At 39.3% G+C, this 24,871-nt stretch overlaps 1 protein-coding gene across 6 annotated transcripts in view; it reads left to right on the top strand.

The window, feature by feature from the left end:
* Nucleotides 1–24,871, top strand: part of TBC1D30 (TBC1 domain family member 30) — a 292,159-nt gene that overhangs the window by 215,875 nt on the left and 51,413 nt on the right. The gene's annotated exons all lie outside the window — the stretch shown is intronic.

Here is a 24,871-nt window from a genome sequence, read left to right as displayed (position 1 = left end):
AATGTTAATCTGAGCCCCCTGTGGCCAGTCAAGTTGACACATAAAATTAATCATCACACATAATGATGTTTAAAATAGGTAAACCAGACTTTAGGAATTGTACTGGTTTATCATGAAAGTCTTTCTGGACATAATAGTAAGATGATATCCTTCCTAATCTTGGGGCAAGATTGTAATAAAAAGGAATGGTTGTTCCCATTCATTCCTTCTAGAATAGAAAAAGAGGTGGGTGTTTGACTTGGGGAGGGAAGGTCACCCCAACCTGTCAGTTTTCAGAAAGAGGACTGGGAAGAATTGAACTAAGTAAGACTCAGAGAAAAGGAGAAGTGGCAGGTTCTTAATGCTCAGAGTTTTTGCTTCTGATGTTGTTTTTAATGTAGCTAGCAATAATTACAGTTGTTGATATTTTGTTTAATACTCAAGTTATTTATATATCTAATAAAAGTTGAAAACATACGTAATTTTTAAAATTCTAAGTAAACTTGAATTTACTCTAAAATATCAGCAATATAATTTAAATCATTTTTTGCTGCCATACTGTTATTTCTTCCTTCTTAGGATTATCATTATACTTATTTTGATATCTTCTTTAAGCTTCAGTAATATTATTTTGATACCTTTCTGGGATCTCAATTATCTTAGCAGAGCCTGAACAGTTAAGCTGTGGATCCCCTGTCTCTGTTTTAGAAGGATTTGTGAACTTGGGTTGGAAAACATCACACCTTGATGTTTACTAAACTCTAACTAGGTTGCACAGAATCTCACTGAAATGTAGCTTTACTTAAATTGTAGAAAAAGTTGTCATTTAGCTACTGCTGCATAACAAACACACATGTCAGTATCATTCAACAATAGCCATTCATTTCTCATGCACCTATAGGTCAGTTGGAATAGCTTTTCTGATCTTAGTTAAACTTCCTCATACCTTGGTGGGTTGTGTGATCTACAGTGAGCCAAGCCAGTGGATTCTGCCTTTTGCTGCACTTTTGTAGGCTGGCTGGGCAGTTCTGTGCCAAGTATCTTTCGTTTTCCTTAGACTAGTAGACCACTCTGGGAAAATTCTTCCCATGGTGATGAAGAATGCACTAACACACCAGTGAAAACACATGATGCTTCTTCAGGCCTAGGTTCAACACTGGCGCACAATCTCTTTGGCTAAAACAAGTCATGTGCTAGAGTTCAAAGGCTAGAGTGGGGAAGTACACTTTGCATTTTGTGAGTGGAATTGCAAAGTCATGAAGAAAAACTGAATACAGAAGTGAAAAATTTCAGTCTGTCTCAGCAGCAAACCTCAGAAGTTTAGGCACAATCAAGGGCTTTATCACCAACAGAAATCACAGATACTTTGATATTTCTAGATATTACAGAGATCTGTAAATATCATTTTTGTTCATCATACTTTGAAATTGTGATTGTTATTCAACCTGCAAGAAGCAAATATTATTTCATGAGAGCAAAGTCGCTCTATCTGCAGATGTTCAGGTGATGTAGCTGGCCAACATTTGGGCAGCTTTCTGCCACCAAAGATTGCAGTACCACCCTGGTGATCCAGACATCCACGTTGCTTTTTCTAGTGTTCTTGTATTAATATGTGGAAAGAGATAAGATCCACCCCAAAGTTTAATGTTCCAAATCAAATGAAAACCAACTGCCTTCACACTGCTATGCTATTGCAAAATAAAATTTAACTTTAACTTGTCAATATTTCAAATGTATTGTCTTGCTATTTACTATATTGATAAAGAAACCCAAAATTACTAGATCACGTTTGTTTCATTTTAATATTTTGCTGACTATATTTCAATATAACAGGTTTCCTTTATAACTCTTTATTTTATATATTTTAAAATATTATTCTGACTAGGGGTTCCAAAGACTTTACCAGAGGGCCCAAGTGCTCCATGAAAGGAAAATGTTCATGAGGTCTCTACTCTACGTACCTATTATCATCTAGTTCCTCCCAGATATTGTTTCTTTAAATAAGCCAACCTATTTCATCATGCTATGGGCTACTGAGGGAAGAGTCACATGTTTACACATGAGCCAGAGTATTTATTAAGTGGACAGAAACATGGCCTGACTCCTCACTGGCCACCACGGTGTGAGACATCCCCCAGGAGAAAGTGCATCTGGAAGAAGAGAGAATAGCAGAGGCTATCTGATTTATTGCCATATCCCCACAGAGAGTTTCTCTTGCAGAGAAACCTAAAGTTTTCTCTTTTTTTTATGAAGAGATGGACAATTTTCACTTTGTACCTCGACTCTCGCAGTGGCTTCACAGGGCAGGTTTTCCTAGCAGGATTCTGTAGCTCTTCACTCATTACGTACTATCAAGCCTCCAGGAAGGCTGCTGCTGCTGATGCTGCTAAGTCACTTCAGTCGTGTCCGACTGTGTGACTCTGTGTGACCCCACAGACGGCAGCCCACCAGGCTCCCCCATCCCTGGGATTCTCCAGGCAAGAACACTGGAGTGGGTTGCCATTTTCTTCTCCAATGCATGAAAGTGAAAAGTGAAAGTGAAGTCTCTCAGTCATGTCTGACTCTTCATGACCCCATGGACTGCAGCCTACCAGGCTCCTCTGTCCATGGGATTTTCCAGGCAAGAGTACTGGAGTAGGGTGCCATTGCCTTCTCCAGGAAGGCTAAACAATTACAATTCTTTTTCCTACAGAGCTGCTCTGCCTCCAGACTCCTCAAAGTAGAGTTCCAGGCAGCAGGCAATACTAATGGTGAGGGCTGGCACACTGGATAAAACTTATTCACCAACCCAACTCTGTGCTTTTCCTACCTTCCCTCCAGAAGGAAATACAGTCGTCCCTGCTAACTCTCTGAGGTGCTGCCTTTGCTAATATATAAGGCTTGTTAATGGGCTGATGTTATTATTATTTCCTTCCAGGTAATAATATCTCTCTTTAAAGTGTAGAGAGTGTTTTCATGTGGAGGAATGATCTAAAAGCCAGAGGTTTCAGTGAGTCAAGTGAACAGTAAGGCAGCTAATATGACAAAAAGAGAATGGTTTTTGGTATAATAAAAGGGAAGTGAAGTGAAAGTCGCTCAGTCATGTCCAACTCTTTGTGACCCCATGGACTGTAGCCTGGCAGGCTCTTCTGTCCATGGAATTCTCCAGGCCAGAATACTGGAGTGGGTTGTCACTTCCTTTTCCTGGGGCTCTTCCCAACCCAGGGATAGAACCCACGTCTCCTGCATCGAAGGTGGATTCTTTACCATCTGAGCCACCAGGGAAGCCTAGTCACTCGATAAATGTTAGTTCCAGTTCTTTTTGTGTGTGAGTGCTTCCTGATTACCTAGCTCTGTGACCAAATGTAAGTTTAAGATATGGACCTTTTCTTTGCCTGTGTGTGTGCAGAGTCGTGTCTGACTCTTTGCAACTCCATGGATTAGCCCACCAGGCTCCTCTGTCTATGGAATTTTCCAGGCAAGAATACTGGAGCAGGTTGCCATTTTTTACTCCAGGGCATCTTCCCGACCCAGGGATTGAACCCGTGTCTCTTGAGTCTCCTGATTGGCAGGCAGATTCGTTACCATTGCACCACCTTGGGAAGCCTCATTTCTTTAAGAAGGTTTTATTTATATTGTTGAGATGTTAGAGGACAATCTTTTCTTTTCCCCAGTGATTACTGTGTGGCAGGCAGCAATGTGGGCAATATAAGCAACTTAAAATTTGGAAGGAAAAAATAGCCGGCTGTCTGTTGTGTTGTCTATACAATCTCAGACCAGCAGCTGAGTTATTTCACTGAACTCTTTTGAGTATTAGAAGGCAGACTAAATTCTTTACTTGCTGCCCAGCAACTTGAGGATGGAAAACACATCGTTTGATTAATTAAAAGCAAAAGGTTGGATCTTACTTACCTTTCCATTCTTTAATTAACGAAGCCCACAGGCCACATGAGGAAGTAATAACACTCATTATGTTGTGATGAAGGACTGTGATGATGAGTTAAGTCAGATGGGACTCCAGGCATGATTTCCTTCAAGGCTTCCCCAAGATGTTGCCCTGAACATAGACAGATCCTTACTTGTTGAAGAATTCCATCTCACCAGTCCAAGCACGTGCTTCTTCAGAGAGTACAGTTCCTATTGCAAGGGAAAGAAGAGCCCTTGAAACAAAGGGTTATATCTTAATTAAGCCTAGGCATCCTTTCTGGAATTTCCTTTATTGAAAGAACACCTCCTTTGATTTGTATCTGTTTGTGTTAGTCTTTGGAACAAAAAAAAAAAAAAATAAAAGATTGATCCCTTCCAGGCAGAACTGCCCCATTTGAATGATCAAAAGCCATGTCAACCGACTTACAAACCAACAAATTATTTTCTTATTGTCCTTTAAATCTCCCAGGAAGCACCAGGAAACTTTTGAAGATAGTCTTCATTCCCCAGGCTTTGTTCACTATCCTTCATGCCTGTGGGTGGTCTCAGGGAATTTGAGGAAATGACAAGCACTCATTCTATGCAGGTGGAAACCCCCACCCCACCTTCCCACTTCCTCCAGAGTCCTTGGCTCCAGTGATCAGAGTGTGAGAGCTTCTCTTATTGTGTCACCAAGGCACTGCTGAAATTTTTAGTTAAGTGACTTCTCACCCACAGGGAAAGTGAGCTTTAAACTAACACTCGCTGCTCATTCAACTACAGCAATATCAGTTAAGATGCTGTCTCCACATAAATGTAAAGGAGGAATGAAATAGCACACTCACTTTCTTAAGTCCACTCTCTGATGGGAGTAAGGAATAACCCAGTAGCATTGTTATTATGAGACACTGAGTGTCAACATTTTTGCCCTCATTTCCTTTTTTCTTTTTTTTTAGGCTAAGTTCAGCATCTCCATTATCTTTAAGAATCAGAGAAGGTGGTGGCTTTCCAACTGGATTTTTTTTTCCCCAGAAAGGAAATAAAGGCCTGTGATAAGACTCTTTTTATTTAATGATCTCATGATATGCCCAAATTGAGCAGCAGTTGGGTTTTTTAGAAGTCCAACAAATATGCTTTTTAAGTGACTCTCTAATGAAATACCTATAAAAATTCTTGCTTCTTCACATGAAGATTCATTCACTAAGTTTGACGGTATAATAGAAGTCACCATTTTAAGTTAAATGAATTCTAAACTAAAACATTTTCATCTTTTTTTTTTTTTTTTTAATGATGTGAAGGAGTCTTTGCTGGAAATTTAGAAAATTTTTGTGGTTGACTTTGCATGCCACGTTTCAGCAAGTTGTAAATTTTATGGCTCTGGAAATACAATGTTAGCAGTGGAAATGCTGACCCTTCTCTGATTATAGTGGCACAAATAGCAATGCTATAATCTCTGTCACTGAAAAAAATCTCATAATGCTAGAACCTTGAACATGATCTGAATTGTAGAATATTTTAAAACTAACTGAAGGAAAAAACCCACAACTCTGTGGAGTCCATGCCTGTCTTTAGCATGTTGGTTTAGCTATAGGTATGGAAGCCCTCCAAACATATTCTCTCCTCCTTATAGATCTGGACATAGTTGGCTAGATTGTGAGTAGCCCCATTTCCAGTAAGAGGCAGGTGGGATCCGAAACCTGAAATCTCTCATTAAATCTGCTATGTGTTGTGATTAACATGAACCTGGGCTGACACCACCCTGATACAAACTACCATTAACCCTTGCATGGCTTGTTGATATTACTGAAGCAAAGTCCAGCCTCTGATAGCAAATTAAATCTCAGAGACAAAGAGTTTAGGGTGAAGTAGAAAGAATAGCTTTATTGCTTTGCTTGGAAAAGAGGGTCACCGCAGACTAATGTGCTCAAAACCATGTGTCCTAACTTGGAGAGGGTGGTAAGAAGCTTTTACAGTAATAGTTAACGGAGGGAGTGATCAGTTTGTGGATATTCTTCTGTTTGGTTGGTGCTGAGGTAAGTAGGGGTCAGCATCATCAACCTTCAGGTTCTAACCAGTCTTGGGTCTATGAGTTCGTGGGTAGCATACTATTGTTAACTGCTTCTCCTATTTGGAGGGGATTTCAGTATCTGCAAAACAGCTCAAAGATGTTGCTGTGTGTAATGGTGGGGAACCAGGGCCTTGCCCCAAGGCTGCACTGCTGTTTTCCTTGACTGTTTCCCCATCCTCTCCTGTTTGTTTCCCCATCCTCTCCCTTTCCTAATTAACAACTGCTTGAATCTGCCCCTTGAAACTCAGAGATGGCTAGGAAGGTTAAGTGAAGGCTGTTTCCTGTAATTAAAGAAATGGCAAACATAGAAAAGCTTTGTGCCCAGGAGCCCCACAGGACCCTACTCAGTATCATTACCTTTATCTGGTCTTCCCAAATTCTCCTCTGACACTCCTATCATCCATTCTTACGAAGCCTCCAATTTGGCAATTTGATTGTATCTTTGAATTGTGTTAGTTGTCATCCTCTGAGAAGCATATGTCAAAACAGGATTAAATGTGTCTGTTTATTAATTAGGGGAAAAAGAGAGAGAGCTAACAAGATGGAGACACTTGTCAGACAGAGATACAGACCTGATCCCTCTGGAGGACATAGGTGGGAAGAGTGTCAGACTGCAGTGCAGTTCTAAGAAAATGTCTCCATGTCTGATGAGGAGTCTGTGAGTCAAAATTGCCATATGTCACGTCTTGTGAGTCTTCATTTAGTATCCTTATGTCAACAAAAACCATCTGGTAGCTTAGATGGTAAAGAATCTGCCTGCAATTCAGGAGACCAGGGTTTGATCCCTGGGCTGGGAAGATCCCCTGGAGAAGGGAATGACAACCCACTCCAGTATTCTTGCCGGGAAAATTCCATGGACAGAGGAGCCTGGCGGGCTACAGTCTATGGGGTCTCAAAGAGTCAGACACAACTGAGCAACTAACACACACACACATTTTGTGAGTCTGTATTAGTATCCCTGTGTCAACAAAAAAATAATAAGTTGATCTAAGAAAGTAATGGAAAATTTTATTCAAGCTAAGCTGAGGATTATAACCTGGGAATAACATCTCAGAAAGCTCCAAGAACGGTTCTGCCCATGAGAAGTCAAGGCAGATTATTTAAGTTTTTGGAGATGAAGACTGTATAGTAATCAGGTATTATGGTATATATTATTGGCAATTTACACAATGAAGATATAAGCATCATTGTGGCCCGTTACAAGATCAAGAAGGAATGTTATCTTTTAAAGGGTTGCTTACTGTGAAATAAGGACTTTATTTCTGAGTACATGTGCTGTACTCTGTCATTGGCTGACAACAGTTGTGGCAAGTGTGGCCTCAGTGTGAACATGGTAATAGATTGAGAGCACAGAACTTGGGGGCCACCAGAGGCAGCCACCATGAGTGTGTTATGAAGACCTCTAGCTCCTTCCTAATACCATCCTCACAGCTCTATCAAAGAAACAGTCTTAATAAACAATGTTTGTTCTGCAAATTGAGCTAGGCCTTTTCGAAATTATATTGTCACCACTAAGTATTGGGTTGCCCAAAAAGTTCATTGGGGTTTTTCTGTAACAGCTTATGGAAAAACCTGAAAGAACATTTTGGCCAACCCAATACTTCCAAAGAAATTCTGAACTATCTTTTGTGTCTTCCTCTTTGTGATGGTTAATTCTATATGTCAACTTGACAGAGCCACAGGGTGCCCAGATAAAGTCGTTGTTTAGTCACTAAGTCACATCCAACTCTTTTGCGACTCTGTGGACTGTAGTCTGCCAGGCTCCTCTGTCCAGGGGATTTCCTAGCAAGAATACTGGAACGGGTTGCCATTTCTTTCTCCAGTGGATCTTCTGACCCAGGGATCAAACCCACATCTCCTGCATTGGTAGGTGGATTCTTTACCACTGAGACACCACTGAGACACCAGGGAAGCCTGCCCAGATAGATAGTTAAACATTATTTCTGGGTGTTTCAGTTGAGATTAGCATTTGAATCTGTAAATTGAGTAGAGTAAAAGCAGACTGCCCTCCTTCATGTGAGTGGGCCTTGTCGAATGAATGTGTGAGGGCCTAAATAAAACAAAAAGGCTGAATAAGAGATAATTTGCCCTCTTTGCTTGACTGCTGACCTGGGGTATCAGTCTTCTGCCCTCAGACTAGGACTTCTACTGTTGGAGCTCCTGGTTCTCAGGCCTTTAGACTCAGACCAGAACCACACACTGGCTTCTTGGTTCTCCAGCTTGCAGATTACAGTTTGGCAGATTTGGGGACTTCTCAGCGTCCTTCATTGTATAAGCCAATTCCTTATAATAAATATTTCTCTCTCCATGTCTCTCTCTCTATATATATCCCCTATTGGTTCTGTTTCTCTGGAGAAGCCTGACTAAGATGCTTTGTAAAACCAATGCTTTTCTATGGATTTCCCTGGTGGTTCAGTGGTTAAGAATTCACCTTCTAGTGCTGGGGGTGTAGACTTCGCCTTCCATCCCTGGTCTGGGAGCTAAGATTCCATGTGCCTCAGGTCAACCGCCCCCTACTCCCCCCCCCAAAAAAAATAAAACAGAAACAATATTGTAACAAATTCAATAAAGACTTCTAAAAAAATGGTCCACATCAAAAGAAATCTTTGAAACTAGAGCACTTCTGTTTTTTCTTCAGATAAAGCTTAGCATTCTTTTAAAAACCTTGGAACACTTTATTTCTCTACCTGTATTCTTGCCTGGGAAATCCCATTGACAGAGGAGCCTGGCAGGCTACAGTCCATGGGGTCACAAAAGAGTCAGACATGACCTAGCAACTAAACAACAACCATAAATTTTCATATCATTTCTATAAAGCATGGAGAGATCTGAACACTTTTTGAGGTGATGAGGATTTAATGGTTAAGATTTTTGATCATAAGTGATAGAAGCCAATTCTTGTTAACCTAAAAGAGGGGGAAAAAGACTGAAAGGATATGGGGTGACTCACACCATCAGATGGCTTCTTGCCATCAAACAACTGTTGAATTTTACACTCGGTGGGAGAAACTGTATTCTCCAGTGTCATGATAGTGTTTTGAGTCCATAGCAATGAAATCTTTGCCTTGGGTTACCTGTTAAATCCCTATCTGGCTAAACATTAAGCCTGGAAAATCATCAATTACAAATGAGAAGGGGCTTGAGTAAGACATAAAAATAAATAGAAAAGGAGCAGTTGGACAGGCATGAGGCAAAGCTCTCTAGAGCTCAGGATGCTGGCTTCTATGTAGTAGCCAACTCTGGTCTGTAAAATCCAGTAATCAATTGTATGAGACTTGGAGGAAATCCCAGGCCAAGGATTCATCAATGCCATGTGTATATTGCCACGCAACAGTCAATGGTTTAGGAACTGTGTGAGGCTGTTTTCTGGCTGGACTAATTTATGGATTTTAAAATGGTTTTTGTTGAAGTGGGAATATTCAAGGGGGAAAGGTCCATCTTTTTTATTTCCCCTTGTGATGATGGACTCAGAGAGGCTATGAAGTTGGTCGATTTGGTAGATACGACTTTTACACTTTTTACTTTTCTAACAGCTACGCTCAAGATAAAGCACTCTGCAATCTGAGCAATAGAGCCGGGGAGACACAAACTGTCTCTGGCAGGAACAACTTCTAGGCTTTTTCAAAGTTGCCAAAGATCATGGGAAGAAGGGAACATGAGAGAGTAGTGGAACTATCCAAGCATATTTTGAAAGAGTCACAAAATTCAGCATGAAAGCAAATAAATATTAGAGATGACAATGAAGGAGAAAATGAATTCCAGAATCCCTGTACTACTCATTGAATTGAAATTGGTCTGCAGTCTTGAAGCTAATGAATAGAGGGTGATCTAGAAAGTCAGGCCATTTTATGATTTTAGATCTACTGCCTATAGAAATTATTATTATAGAATTTGAGTTTGAATTGTATTATAGCCTATTTCTCTCCATAAAATTAGCTGCTGCTACTGTGATAGGGAACAGGGAACAAGGAGGTAAGCATAAAACTGTGGCTTCTTTAGAACTGTTTTGTTTATTAGAACATGTTGATGGAAGGCACATTAGAGACTTTTTAGCCTACTAGTCCTATGGTGGAGGTCCAGAGAGAATAAATGACTTGTCTGAAGTCACAAGTTAAAGATGAATGAAGCAGGACTTTTGGATTCTGTATAGGCTGTAGGAAGCTGGAAAGAAAATTGTTCTCACTCTGCTACTGCTGTTGCTGCTCAGTCTAACAACCACAAAAAAATTGCCACTATGCAAATTCATAATTTTCCTGAACCTAGCAGAATACTCAGAGCTATGGGACAATTCCAAATGGTCTTAAGTTAACAATGATCTGAATGTTGACTTTCAGTAATATTTGACACAGTGGCTACTTCTTTTCTATGATGTACTTTTTTCACTTGGTTTCAAGGGCCCAACACTCTTTATTTTCTTTGTTCTTTAGTGGCTGCTGCTTCTCAATTTCCTTAAGAGATCCCTACTTTTCTTCTAACCCATAATGTTGAAGTCATATAGGACTCACCCTTGGTCTCTTCTCCCTTCCACAGTCACTCCATTGGTGAGCTCATCCAGTCTCATGGCTTTAAATACCACTTCTGTTCTGGTGACTCTCATATTTATATCTTCAATTCAGCTTCCTTCTTGAACTCCAGACTTATATATTCATTGACTTATTGGCGTATCTTCCTAAATGTCTAGTAAGCATCTCAAACTTTATATGCCTCAACTTCAACTCTAATGTCTCTCCCCACAAGACTGCTCCTCTTGGAGCCTTCCAATGTCAGTTGTAGCAGTTCCATTCTTCGAATTTCTCAGGCCGAAAACCTTGATGAAAGGGGTCACCCTTTCTCTCACATTCCAAATCCTAATCATCAGGAAATCCGACTTAAAAATGTATCCTGAATCTGACTCTTCTTCTCACCTCTACTGCTATCACTCAACCCAGTCACCCCCAATTTCCACTTAAATTATTGAGATATCCTCCTAATCAGTCTCCTTATTTCTAGTCTTGTCCTCATTCCACTTTAGCCTGTTTCAAACAGCTACCAAAGTGGACTTTAAAACATAAATCAAATTATGCCACTTGTCTGTTCAAAATCATCCAGTTCAGTTCAGTTGCTCCATCGTGTCTGACTCTTTGCAACCCCATGAATCACAGCATGCCAGGCCTCCCTGTCCATCACCAACTCCCGGAGTTCACTCAGACTCACGTCTATCGAGTCAGTGATGCCATCCAGCCATCTCATCCTCTGTCATCCCCTTCTCCTCCTGCCCCCAATCCCTCCCAGCATCACAGTCTTTTCCAATGAGTCAACTCTTTGCATCAGGTGGCCAAAGTACTGGAGTTTCAGCTTTAGCATTAGTCCTTCCAAAGAACACCTAGGACTGATCTCCTTTAGAATGGACTCGTTGGATCTCCTTGCAGTCCAAGGGACTCTCAAGAGTCTTTTCCAACACCACAGTCCAAATGCATCAATTCTTCGGTGCTCAGCTTTCTTCACAGTCCAACTCTCACATCCATACATGACCACAGGAAAAACCATAGCCTTGACTAGACGGACCTTTGTTGGCAAAGTAATGTCTCTGCTTTTCAATATGCTGTCTAGGTTGGTCATAACTTTCGTTCCAAGGAGTAAGCGTCTTTTAATTTCATGGCTGCAGTCACCATCTGCAGTGATTTTGGAGCCCCAAGAAATAAAGTCTGACACTGTTTCCACTGTTTCCCCATCTATTTCCCATGAAGTGATGGGACCAGATGCCATGATCTTCGTTTTCTGAATGTTGAGCTTTAAGCCAACTTTTTCACTCTCCACTTTCACTTTCATCAAGAGGCTTTTTAGTTCCTCTTCACTTTCTAAAAACTGTACAAAAAAGATCTTCACGACCAAAATAATCACGATGGTGTGATCACTCACCTAGAGCCAAACATCCTGGAATGTGAAGTCAAGTGGGCCTTAGGAAGCATCACTATGAACAAAGCTAGTGGAGGTGATGGAATTCCAGTGGAGCTATTTCAAATCCTGAAAGATGATGCTGTGAAAGGGCTGCACTCAATATGCCAACAAATTTGGAAAACTCAGCAGTGGCCACAGGACTGGAAAAGGTCAGTTTTCATTCCAATCCCAAAGAAAGGCAATGCCAAAGAATGCTCAAACTACCACACAATTGCATTCATTGCACACGCTAGTAAAGGAATGCTCAAAATTCTCCAAGCCCGGCTTCAGCAATACGTGAACCGCGAACTTCCAGATGTTCAAGCTGGTTTTAGAAAAGTCAGAGGAACCAGAGATCAAATTGCCAACATCAGCTGGATCATTGAAAAAGCAAAAGAGTTCCAGAAAAACATCTATTTCTGCTTTATTGAGTATGCCAAATCCTTTGACTGTGTGGATCACAAGAAACTATGGAAAATTCTGAAAGAGATGGGAATACCAGACCACCTGACCTGCCTCTTGAGAAACCTATATGCAGGTTAGGAAGCAACAGTTAGAACTGGACATAGAACAACAGACTGGTTCCAAATAGGAAAAGGAGTCCATCAAGGCTGTATATTGTCACCTTGCTTATTTAACTTATATGCAGAGTACATCATGAGAAAACTATCCAGGATTCCCCATATTTAGAGTAAAAGCCTGGTATGGGCTGAATCATATCCCCTAAATTCATATGTTGAAGTTCCAACCCCCCCAGCACCTCAGAGTGGAGATATTTGGAGATAGAATCTTTCAATTCAGTTCAGTCACTCAGTCGTGTGTGACTCTTTGCGACCCCATGAATCGCAGCACTCCAGGCCTCCCTCTCCATCACCAACTCCTGGAGTTCACCCAGACTCACGTCCATCGAGTCAGTGATGCCATCCAGCCATCTCATCCTCTGTTGTCCCCTTCTCCTCCTGCCCCCAATCCCTCCCAGCATCAGAGTCTTTTCCAATGAGTCAACTCTTCGCATGAGGTGGCCAAAGTACTGGAGTTTCAGCTTTAGCATCATTCCTTCCAAAGAAATCCCAGGGCTGATCTCCTTCAGAATGGACTGGTTGGATCTATCTTTAAAAAGGTAATTAAAGTAAAATAAGATGGTATGGGTGGGCCCTGATCCAATGTGATTAGTGCCCTTACAAGAAGAGGAGATGAGGATACTGATAACACATAGGCCAAAGGATAATCGCATGAACACACAGCAATAAGACAGCCATCTGCAAGTCAAGAAGAAAAGCCTCAGAAGAAACCAACTCTATCAATACCTCGATGTCCGATTTTCAACCTCCAGAACTGTGAGACAGTTTCTGTTGTTTAAGCCAATTGTTGTGGTACTTTGGTATGACAGCCCTCGAAAACTAATACAAAGCTCAGATCCTTTCAATGGCCCATGAGGACCTGCATGATTTGGTTCCCAGTTCCATGTCTCACCTTGTTCCCTCTTCTCCGCCTCTCCCATGCTACTCCAGCCACACTGGTTTTGAGCAAGCCAGGTATACTCTTGCTTTAGGACTTTTGCTCAAAACTGTTCCTGCCTGGACCACTGTTCCTCCAAGTATAATGGGCTCATATACTCTCCTCTCTCTAGTCTTTGCTCAAATGTGACTTTCTTAATGAAACCTACCCTGAAGACTCTACTTAAAACTTCAATATTTCCCCTCTTCCTTCCCCAGTATTTACAGTCCATGTTCTCTGTTCTGTTACCTTCTAACGTGATATAATTTACTTGCTTGTTATGTTTGATATTGTGCCAGAAGTGTCTATTGCTCCTCCATACCCACTCTTTACCATTCTCCATCCTGCTCTGTGCCCTGAGAAGGTGACATCTGTGGGTAGTATCAACAATCTTCCTTGCTCTCTGGCTTCCAGTTGAGTTCAACCACGAGAGGCTCAGTCAAAAAATTGGATGTGGGGGAAAAGAGAGTGTTCAGGCTGTGTATTTCCCCCAGTTCCTCTGTTAAAGGAGACTAGACTGGTCAGCAGTGTCCCCTTGCTGTTGGGGAAGCAAGGAGTTGAGGGATTGGCAGACTTTCAGGGGCTCTGGTGGGCTGACTTCATCTGTGGAGCCTGTTAGTCACAAGAATGTCATTAATTAGTTCACTCTCAGAGGTGTGTTTACTGAGTAAGTCTGAGCTTGTTCAGCTGACTTTCAGAATGAAGGCCTGACAATAGTTGGCTTGCAAAACCATGTTTGCTGAAGTGTGTTTTTGTTGATTATTTGAACTAGTTTAAAAGTGGTTCTGATGACTACGGATTACCATGGCTATTACTTTCTCTAATTGAGTGGCAGGTTCTGGATTTTCACCTCTCTGCCATGCTGTGCTTTCTTCTTTTCAAGCCTCCAGTAACAGCTTCCTCCTATCGCTAACCTCAAGGTGCTTTATTAGGAAAGCGTCATTGGGCTATGCGTATTCACTCCGTTTGAGTGTATAGTCTATTTTCTGGAGGATCCTAATACACTGCTTGTTTATTTGTTCTTCTACCCCTGCTAGAAAGTACACTCCATGAAGACAGGGACTTTTCCCCCTAGTTTTGCATCTAAGTGCCTGGAAGAGTATCTGGCATATAATGGTGCTCAATACATATTTGTTGTTTACTTGATAGACTTATCCTAGAGTTCTTATCAGATATAAATTGATACCTCTCAATCCATACTCTACATCTCTCAATCACTTTTTAATATTTATTTCTCTTTTTGTTCTCTGTATAAATATCTCAGTACTATTTCCTGATTTATGTTTCTCTCTTCATCTTGTTCTGTCCAGAATTTATGTCATCTAATGAATGCTTTCTTTCAATGACTATATATTTAATTTTATTTCTAATGGTTCATTTTCTAATCCATCTGTCCTGATTTCATTTCTGTCTGTTTTTGCTTCACAATTCTTTGTTCTTTTTATAGCTACTATGGCTTCTTTCTTCTCTCTTAGGCCCATAGACATACTTACATTAAAGTTTTTTTTAGTTCAATAATATTTTGCTTGGGTTGATATTTTTTCTCTCTTGATTGTAGATTTTATTGACTATTTTTCTTAGTTTTCCTCATTTGTTTTCAAATTTTGGTATATAGGCTCATCTTGAATTGGAATTTTCTTTTTATTATTTGGTTTTGCTCTCTTTCTGTCTCTGGGCTCACCTTACCCTAAGTACGTAGTCATCTTGTGGTTGACTCCATTCAATACTCAAGGGATTTAATAGAGAACCAGGTTGTACTTTGGACTCCAGACCTATGGTGATATTAAAGAGAGAGTAAATCCTATCACTAAGCATGTGGACAACTTGGTCTTGGATTGGGATAGCCGCATTCTCCTACAGTAGTAGATAAGTGGGCATAATTAAGGCACAGCTTCAGGATGTGGTTAACTGAAGTATTTTCAGCCTTTTTAAGGGCAGAAAACCATACTCCAGTCCCTGGATTTAAACAGTGATTTGGCTCAGGTCCCAGACTATCTACAGCTTTACCACGCTTTCTGGTTTGTATTTCTATTCTGTCTGTGGTTCAGAAATGATAATATTCTGTTTGAAGGAGGTTAGGCTGTTTCTATTTTCTTTTTAAAAAAATATTTTTTCTATCAATGCTGTGTGATTAAACTAGGGACAGTACTTTGAAGCATAGATTTCTAATACATCTTGATAATCAAGGAGTCAAATAGTCTCCCATAACAATTTTTAATGAATACATGATATTTCATTGGAGCAATTGCAGATTAAGCTTTGTAGACTAGATACATACATTTACTTCTTCAAGTCTCACAAAGTGACAGTTATGGTCCTATTTAAGAATGCCTGTGCCCAGCCCTCCTATTCCACTTCTCTGCTTTATCTTTCTGCAAAGGGTTTATATATAGCCTTTGAACAAACTATAAAAAAAATTGTAAAGTAAAGAATAATAATAATAATAAAATAAAAAAATAAAATAAAATAAAAAAAGAAAAGTAATGCATCAAAATGTAAAAAAAAATAAAAGCAAACTGAAAATTGCCATATTACTTTGAAAATTAAAAAAAGAAATAGAAAAAAAATTACTATATATTTTATTTATTATCTATCTTCTTCCACTAGAATATAAACCCCACAAGGGGAAGGCAGAGATTTTGACTATCTGATTCATATCTGTATTCTCAGCACATAGTGCCTGATATCCTGGTAGGTCCATAAATGTTGGTTGTATAAATGGATGAAAAAGGGAATTAAAAAAGCATAAGTCACAATGATGAGAATGAGAGCAGAAACAGCTGATGGCCATAAAGTCAACATCTTGGATACTGAAAAACTGATCCATCAGAGATACTGATACATTGATTGCAAAAATAACTAGTTCTACTTTACTCCCTTTATCTATGCTCATTGCAGTGTGACTTTACAGGTCCTTCCATGAATAAATGAAGTCTATTTCCCTGTTTCTTAAATGTGAACTGGTTGTCATTTGCTTTGACCAATAGAAAGGGACAGAGTGGAATTTTACCAGTTTCAGCCTAGGCTTCAAAGGTGAAAGTGAAAGTCGCTCAGTTGTGTCCGACTCTTTGCGACCCCATGGACTATACAGTCCATGGAATTCTCTAGGCCAGAATACTGGAGTGGGTCACCTTTCCCTTCTCCAGGGGATCTTCCCAACCCAGGGATGGAACCCAGGTCTCCTGCATTGCAGGCAGATTCTTTACCAGCTGAGCTAAAAGAGAAGCCCAGACTTAAAAGGCCTGTCTATTTTTGCTCTGAATCTAGGAATCCCTGCTTCTGCCATAAACAATTTAGGGCTAATCTGATGGAATATGTAGCCTAGAACTGAGTTAATCCAGTCATCTTCATCAGGATGAAGAGTATGTCAGTGAATTTAGCCAAGACTGGCAAAACTGCCTTCCAGACTTGCACCTGACTGCAGATGTCTTAGAAAGTCCAGCTGAAAGCAAAAATATGGCATTGATTCATAGACTCACAAGTAATCATAAATGATTCTTGTGTTAAGCAATGAATTTTGGGGGGTAGTTTTTAACATAACAATAGCTAACTGATACAATAACTCATTTAGCAAACCGGAAAAGGCTGAAAACTAAGCCCACAGTGAGGAAGTCAACTGGTTCCTCTTACCAGATTTCCCTGTAGAATCAGAGCTATCATATTCCATTTCAATGTAGAGAAGATGGTTCAAAGTCTTTATCTATTTTATTTTTAAAATTTATTTATTTTTTATTGAAGAAAAATTGCTTTATAGAATTTTGTTGTTTTCTGTCAAACATCAACATGAATCAGCCATAGGTATACATATATCCCCTCCCTTTTGAACCTCCCTTTCATCTCCCTCCCCACCTACCCCTCTAGGTTGATACAGATCCCCTGTTTGAGTTTCCTGAGCCATACAGCAAATTCCCGTTGGCTACCTATTTTACATATGGTAATGTAAGTTTACATGTTAGAACCCTAGATCTTTTTCCCCAACCTATGTATCCAAACAAATATTCCTTTTGCATTTTGGCATAAGTTGAGAAGTTTACTTTCTGGAGATGTCTTTGGACTCAGACATACCAGGCACATTGGGCACCAGGAGTAGTGAAGGAATCATTCTAAAAACAAGAAACAATTAAAAGTCATCAGGAATCATGGTACGAATCTGAGCTCCCGATTTGTTTCCCAGGACAGTAGCAGACAAGCTTAAACCTCTACATGGGATACTGGAGGAAAATTTGATCTGTCCATGGAAAAGAATTTATACACATGACCAGGTGCCACCCAATGACCCTTCAACAAAATCCACCAATCGACAAGCTCTGGCTCTCTACCTGGAGGGTTTCTAATCAGTGCTTAAATATGAAGTTTTAGTCAAGAATCATTGGCTATGTGAGGGAAGTCTTTTGTACAAAAGCCAGAGTCCAAAACAAATAAACAGAAAAAGTGAATATGGACAAGATGGAGACACTGAAGGAAGCAGAATACAACTTAAAAAAAAAACCAAAATTAATGTCTAAGAGAGATGAGAAGATATTGTACCCTCAAAACAAGACAGACAGTACTTAAAAAGAAATAATCAGATAATAAGAACAAGCTTTTAGAAATAAAATACTGACAGAAGAAATAAAAAATTTAATAGGGGAGTTGGAAGGTAAAGTTGAGGAAATATTCCCAAAAGCAGAACAAAGAGACAGAGATGAGGTCATGAGGGAAAAAAGGGTGTTTAAAAGAGAAATCCAGGAGGCTTAAAATAGCATTCCATAGGATCAAAATTTATTTACTCAGCATTTTTATGGCTTAATATTAAAACTGTTTTCGATTTTTGCAATTATCGGCAGTTCTTGCAGTGAATGCCTTTGAAGCTAAATTTTGATCTGTGCCATGATTATTTCCTTGGGATAAAATTACAGAATGAAATTACCAGATTAAAATATATAAACATGTTAAAGGCTTTTGATACGTGTTGCCAGACAGAAAGATTGTTTCAATTTATAATACCAGGATATGAGAACAGTTGTTTGTGACTTTTTCTTAAATTCAATCATCTTTGTCTCAATCTATCTGGTAATGGGTTCCCACTGTATCAACAATAGGTATGGGAATTGGCAGTTACAATTTACTTTTATTTCCCAACAGGATTAAACAAATTATCATTGGCTAAAATCCTGACTTGTCTGGGTACATTCTGCTTTGTTCTATAAATAAAAACCCCAGAGAAATCCAGTATTGCTTACAAAAAAGCTCTGTGATACCGAGCTTGCTGACTTTCACCATTGCTGTTTCAGTGTTTATCTATTTTTGTATTTCTCTATAAACTACATATTTTGGACTGCTTATCAGGTTTATGGACTTCTTATTGGTTCATATAAAAGATAGAGCTCCTAGTTTAGAACAAGAAGACTAGGTCAGGCAAAAGGAGAAGGTGACACAGGGGAAGAAAGACATTCCCTGCATTTCCAAGTATTTAGTTTTCTTGGTAGCTTTACCAGTGAAACTGACTGGAAAAGAGAACCTGATTAGACATGAAACTTGTAGCTTACCAACTGGTATCTGGTCTCTGGGAAATCACCCAACCAGAAACTTTTAACTCAGTAAATTTAATAAAAGGCAGACCTGAAAGGGCCAATATTGATGGTCTGTCCAGATGAGAAAATTGGAGTGCCCCCTTCCCCTTAGAAATAAAGAGACTTTTGTTAGTGAGTTCACAGATGCAGAGAATAGTTGCTATACCAGTTCCACATCGGTTCCCATGTTTGAGCCAAAACTAATTTCCATGACGCTGGGTTTTCCCAGATAATTTTCCAGGAAAGAGAGATAGGAGATAGGTTACATAAGAGGCTGTACTCAGTTGCTCAGTAGATAAACCTGAACATAACTCCCTGTTACTGTTAGGCCAGATTGTGACTTTTAAGGCATCCAAAAAAAAAAAAAACCTAAAAACCCCACAAAAAAATCACACACTCACTCACCAAAAACCAACCAAACAAAAGACATCACCAACATGGCCAGACTATTTTCCTTGCTCCTGAACATGCCACTCACTTTAGTTTTTGAGCTTTTAAGACACACTGTCCCTCCTAAGCATCCTTCTTTCTGTTTATTTCAATCCAGCTTCCATTTCCACCTTTCTGCCACAAGCGCTCTCATCAAGATCATTATAGATTTCCATATTGCCAAATGCTGCTTATTCTTTTCTCAACTTCTTTTTGAGAAATGAATGAATGGGCTGCTTTAAAATTTTGGTTTATTTATTTTTAACTGGAGGGCAGTTGCTTTACAATGTTGTGTTAGTTTCTGCTTGTACAGCAAACTGAATCAGCCATATGTATACATATATCCTCTCCTTCTTGGACCTCCTTCCCTCCCCCAGCCACCCCCATCCCACCTGTTCATCACCACAGAGCACTGAACCAGTCTCCCTGGACTATACAGCAGGTTCCCGTCAGCTATTTATTTTACACACAGTGGTGTACATTTGCCAGTCCCAACCTCCCAGCTCAGCCCACAGTCCTCTCCCCCACCACTGTGTGCACATGTCCATTCTCTAGATCTCGAGTCTGTCATACAGAGTGAAGTAAGTCAGAAAGAAAACACACAAACATCATATATTAACACATATATATGGAAGCTAGAAAAACGATACCAGTGGATCTATTTGCAAGGCAGCAATAGAGACAAAAAGGCTCTTGCTCATTCCTTTTTCTTTACTTTTACCTTATCTTTTAAGAAAATATAGGTTAATTGTGCATACTGATGAATCTCTTAATTCAAATTTGTGAGATATAGTTTTGACTAATAAGTGACAACATTTTGTCCACCAAATCTCAGTAATTTAGATGAAACCTTTTCCCCTCATTTCTCTCTTCCCTCCCTTCCTTCCTTCTTTCTTTCCTTCAACTTCCTTCCTACCTCCCTCTTTTCCTTCCTCAGTTCTTTATTTTCTTCTTCTCCAAACATTTATAGAGCAAGAATACTTGCTCTATAATACCAATGCTACTTAAAACACAAACACTAAAACACTTTAAAAACAGAGCTTCCATATGATCTAGCAATCCCACTCCAGAGAAAACCATAATTTGAAAAGATATGCACAACCCAGTTTTATCACAGCACTATTTACAATATCCAGGACAGGGAAGCAACCTAAATGTCCATCAACAGAGGAAGGGATAAAGAAGGTATGGTACATATACACTATGGAATATTGTCCAGCCATAAAAGAAAAAAAAGAAATAATGAGTAATTTTCATCAGTAGTGGCAACTTTCTAAAAGGACATTTTCAAGAGAAAGTTTCATCATGTTCAATTCTCGTATCAAGCAGGTAGTATTGCAATATATTTGCAGTGTGAATTACAGTTTAGTGTTCTAAAAAGATACATGAATTTTGGGGATGCCTCATATGGCAATTAAGCTCTGGAAAGATTAACATCATGCCTCTATTTTTTGAAAAGTGCACTCACTTTAAAAAAAACTTTAAAAAATCTCCAAAATGTTTACCCATTACCCATTGCAACCAGCGGAGAAGGAAATGGCAACCCACTCCAGTATTCTTGACTGGGAAATCCCATGGACAGAGGAGACTGATGGTCCACAGTCCATGGGGTGGCAAAGAGCCAGACATGATTGAGCGACTAAGCATACCACATTGCAAAACAATGCAAAAATATATAAATAATAAATGTAAAATGTCCACCTTTCCTATGCCCATCCTCTGGAGATGATGTTAATAGCTTGGTGGGTATTCTTTATGATTTTTCTCTATCCTTAAACAAAGATGTGGAGCCATATGGAGAACTTTTTCTTATTGGTTTATGTTTTACTAAAATTATAACATTACATTGCAACTTTCATGTGTAATGATATAATGTATCATGTACATTTTTCCCCAGATTAATGACTTTAGATTGAACTGTATACTCCAATGTATTGTTTTTCCTTTTTTTTTTTTTTTTTATAAATATGCAAGTTTGCTAGTGTTCTGCCATTAAAAAAAAGCTTCAGCAAATGTCCTTGGATGTACCTTCTCATGTGTTTTATTTCTTTTTCACAACGTCCCCAGAAATGCTCTCTGGTGGTTTGTACTAAGAAAGCCCCTTCTAGATTTCAGAAGCAGTGAAAAATGCACCCAACAAAAGAGCAAGTGTGGGATAGTGCTTCACAGGGGAGCAGTGTGAGAGGAGATCTGAAGTGCGCCTGAGCCGTGCTCTGCGTGTGCTGTGTGTTGGGAAAACCTCCACGACTTCATTCCTTCCCTTGAAATTGAATTATTCATGCCTTCCTTGTCATCAAAATAGCTCCTCATTATTTCTGCTGTATATAAAATGCTGCTTATTTATCTCATATACATGATTATATGTAGAGTACAAATGACTGCTGGCTCAATAGCTCCCACTCACATTTCCCCTAAACCGTTTACTTAAAAAATTTTCCAAAGGGATGCTTATATGCTGCTCAGAAAGCTGGCTGAAGAAGCTTTATGCTCACTTGCCATCATGAGGTGACAGTATTCTTGTCAAGGGGCTGACTCCAAACGCTCCATGCGTCCAGTCCTCTCAGTCCTTAAAGTCCCAGGATCTGCCGTCTGCCTTTGGGACCCCTGATGACTCTGCTATGTATAGTCATACAAGGTTTTTCCTGAACTGCACCCATGACTTTCTGGCCCTCTTGTTTCTCTAACCACTAGGCCTCAAACTCAAGGGACTGAATGGAAAGCAGTCAGCAAACCACCCTTTCCATTGTTGATTTCTTTTGGAAGCTCTTATCTTTGCAGCAATCTATCGATGATGTCCTCTTCCAAGACAAGTTTCAGGATAAAGGTTTATAAGCATACAAGAGGAAGCAAATAGATGTATTTAGAGGAGGAGGGCTGCTGCTGCTACTGCTAAGTCGCTTCAGGGCAACCTATTCCAAATGCCCTGTTACATACATATCTACAAGGTATAACTATGTTCAATATTCCGAAACTGAAGTGTTCTGTTAATTAAATATGAGGGTTTTTATGAATGATTAACAAGAAAAGAAAGAAAGAAAAGAAAACCCCAAATGGAAATCATTACTTTTACTGCATTTATACAGGTGAAGGGCTTGTTTTCATATTTGGTGGGGTTTCATATGCAAACACATATATAGTGAGAAAAACATAAAGAAAAAAAGTATAAGAAGGGATTTTTGAAAATCTTACTTATTTTTATTTGGAGGATAATTGTTTTACAATATTGTATTGGTTTCTGCCATACGTCAACATGAATCAGCCCATAGGTTTATGTATGTCTCCTCCCTCTTGAACCTCCCTCCCACCTCTCACCCCACACTACCCCTCTAGGTTGACAGCTTATTTCTGTTTAGTGCCAAATAATATTATGTTATATATCCTGGGTGTGTGTGTGTGTGTTAGTCGCTCAGTCATGTCCAACTCTTTGCAACCCAATGGACTGTAGCCTTCCAGGCTCCTCTGTCCATGGAATTCTCCAGGCAAGAATACTGGAGTGGCTTGCCATTCCCTTCTCAGGGGATCTTTCTGAACCAGGTATTAAATCCAGGTCCCCTGCATTGCAGGCAGGTTCTTTACCATCTGAGCCACCAAGGAAGCCCATTCTTGGTATACTACAGTTTATATATCCATTCGCCTACTGAAGGGCATTTTTGTTGCGTCCAAGTTTTAGCAATTATGAGTAAAGCTACTATAAACATCTGTGTGTAGGTGTCTGTGTGGATATCAGTTTTAAATTCCTTTGGGTAAATAGCAAGGAGTGTGATTGCTGAATCATGTGGTAAGTATAAACCACCAAACTATCTTCCAAAGTGGCTGTACTACTTTGCATTCCCACCAACAATGAATGAGAGTTCCCGTTGCTCCACATCCTTGACAGCCTTTGATGTTATCAGTGTTTCTGATTTTGGTCATCCTAAAAGATATGTATGGGTATCTCACTGTGGTTTTAATTTATATTTCTCTGATGATGTGTGATGTGGACAGTCTTTCTCAAGTGCTTATTTGCCATCTGTTTTTCTTCTTCAGTGAACTGTCTGTTAAGATCCTTGGCCCAATTTTTGATTAGATTGTTTGCTTTCTTACTGTTGAGTTTTAAGAGTTCTTTGTGTATTTTGGATACTGTCCTTTATCTGATGTGTCTTTTGCAAGTATTTTCTTCTATTCTGTGGTTTGTCTTCTCACTCTCTTAACATTGTGTTTCACAGAGAAGTTTTTTTAATGAAGTCCAGCTTAACAATTATTTCTTTCATGAAGTATGCCTTTGGTATTATATCTAAAAGGTATTTAACATACCCAAGGTCATCCAGGTTTTCTCCTATGTTATCTTCTAGGAGTTTTATAGTTTTGTTGTTCAGTTGCCAAGTCGTGTCTGACTCTTTGCAACCCCATGTACTGCAGGATGCCAGGCCTCCCTGTCCTGCACCATCTCCTGCAGCTTGCCCGAGTTCATATCCATTGCATCAGTGATAGTTTATGGTTTTATGGTTTACATTTAGGTCTATGATCTATTTTGAGGTAATTTTTTTGAAGAGTGTAGGTCTGTGTCTAGATTCTTTTTTTTTTGCATGTGGATGTTCTGCACCTTTTGTTGAAAAGACTGTCTTTGCCTACTGTATTGCTTTTATTCCTTTGTCAAAGTCTGGATCTATTATATGGATCTATTTCTGGGTTCTCTATTCAGCTTCATTTATCTATTTGCCTATTCTCCCATTAATTCCATGCTGTCTTGATTACTGTAGCTTTATGGTAAGTCTTGAAGTCGGATAGTGTCAGTCCTTCAACTTTGATCTCTTTCTATAATTATGTTGTATATTCTGGATCTTTTCCCTTTCTGTATAAACTTTAAAATCAGTTTGTCAATATCTACAAAGAGACTTATTGGGCTTTTGGTTGGGGTTGCATTGAATATGTAGATCAAGTTGGGAAGAACTGACATTTTGACAATATTGACCCTTCTTATCCATAAACAAGGATTATCTCTCCATTTATTTGATTCTTTGATTTCATTCATCAGAGTTTTGTGGTTTTCCACACGTTGATTTTGTACATACTTTGTTAGATTTATACTTAAGTATTTAATTTTGTGGGTGCTAATGTAAATGGTATTGTATTTTTAATTTTAAATTCCACTGTTCATCGCTGGTGCAGGCATACCTTGGAGATATTGTAGATTTGGTTTCAAACCACCACAGTAAAGAAAATAAGACAATATAGTGAGTCACATGAATTTTTTGGTTTCCAAGTGCATATGAAAGTTATATTTACAAATTACTATACTCTGTTAAGTGTGCTATAGCATTTCATGAAAATAACCTATAAAATACTTTATTGCTTTAATTAAAAATATTTTATTGCTAAACAAAATGCTAAACATCATCTGAGCCTTCAGTGAGTCATAATCTTTTTGACTCTTTTTGCTGGTTGGAGGTCTTGCCTTGATGTTGACAGCTGTTGACCGATCAGGGTGATGATTGCTGAAGGTTGGGGAACTTGCGGCTATTTCTTAAAGTAAGACAGCAGTGAAGTTTGTCACACTGATTAACTC

The sequence above is a fragment of the Bos grunniens genome, chromosome 5 (assembly GCF_055505025.1).
Source record: "Bos grunniens cultivar Pamir isolate PY7600 chromosome 5, Bosgru_T2T1.0, whole genome shotgun sequence".
Classification (NCBI taxonomy): domain Eukaryota; kingdom Metazoa; phylum Chordata; class Mammalia; order Artiodactyla; family Bovidae; genus Bos; species Bos grunniens.
This window is presented reverse-complemented; position numbering and strand designations above follow the sequence as displayed.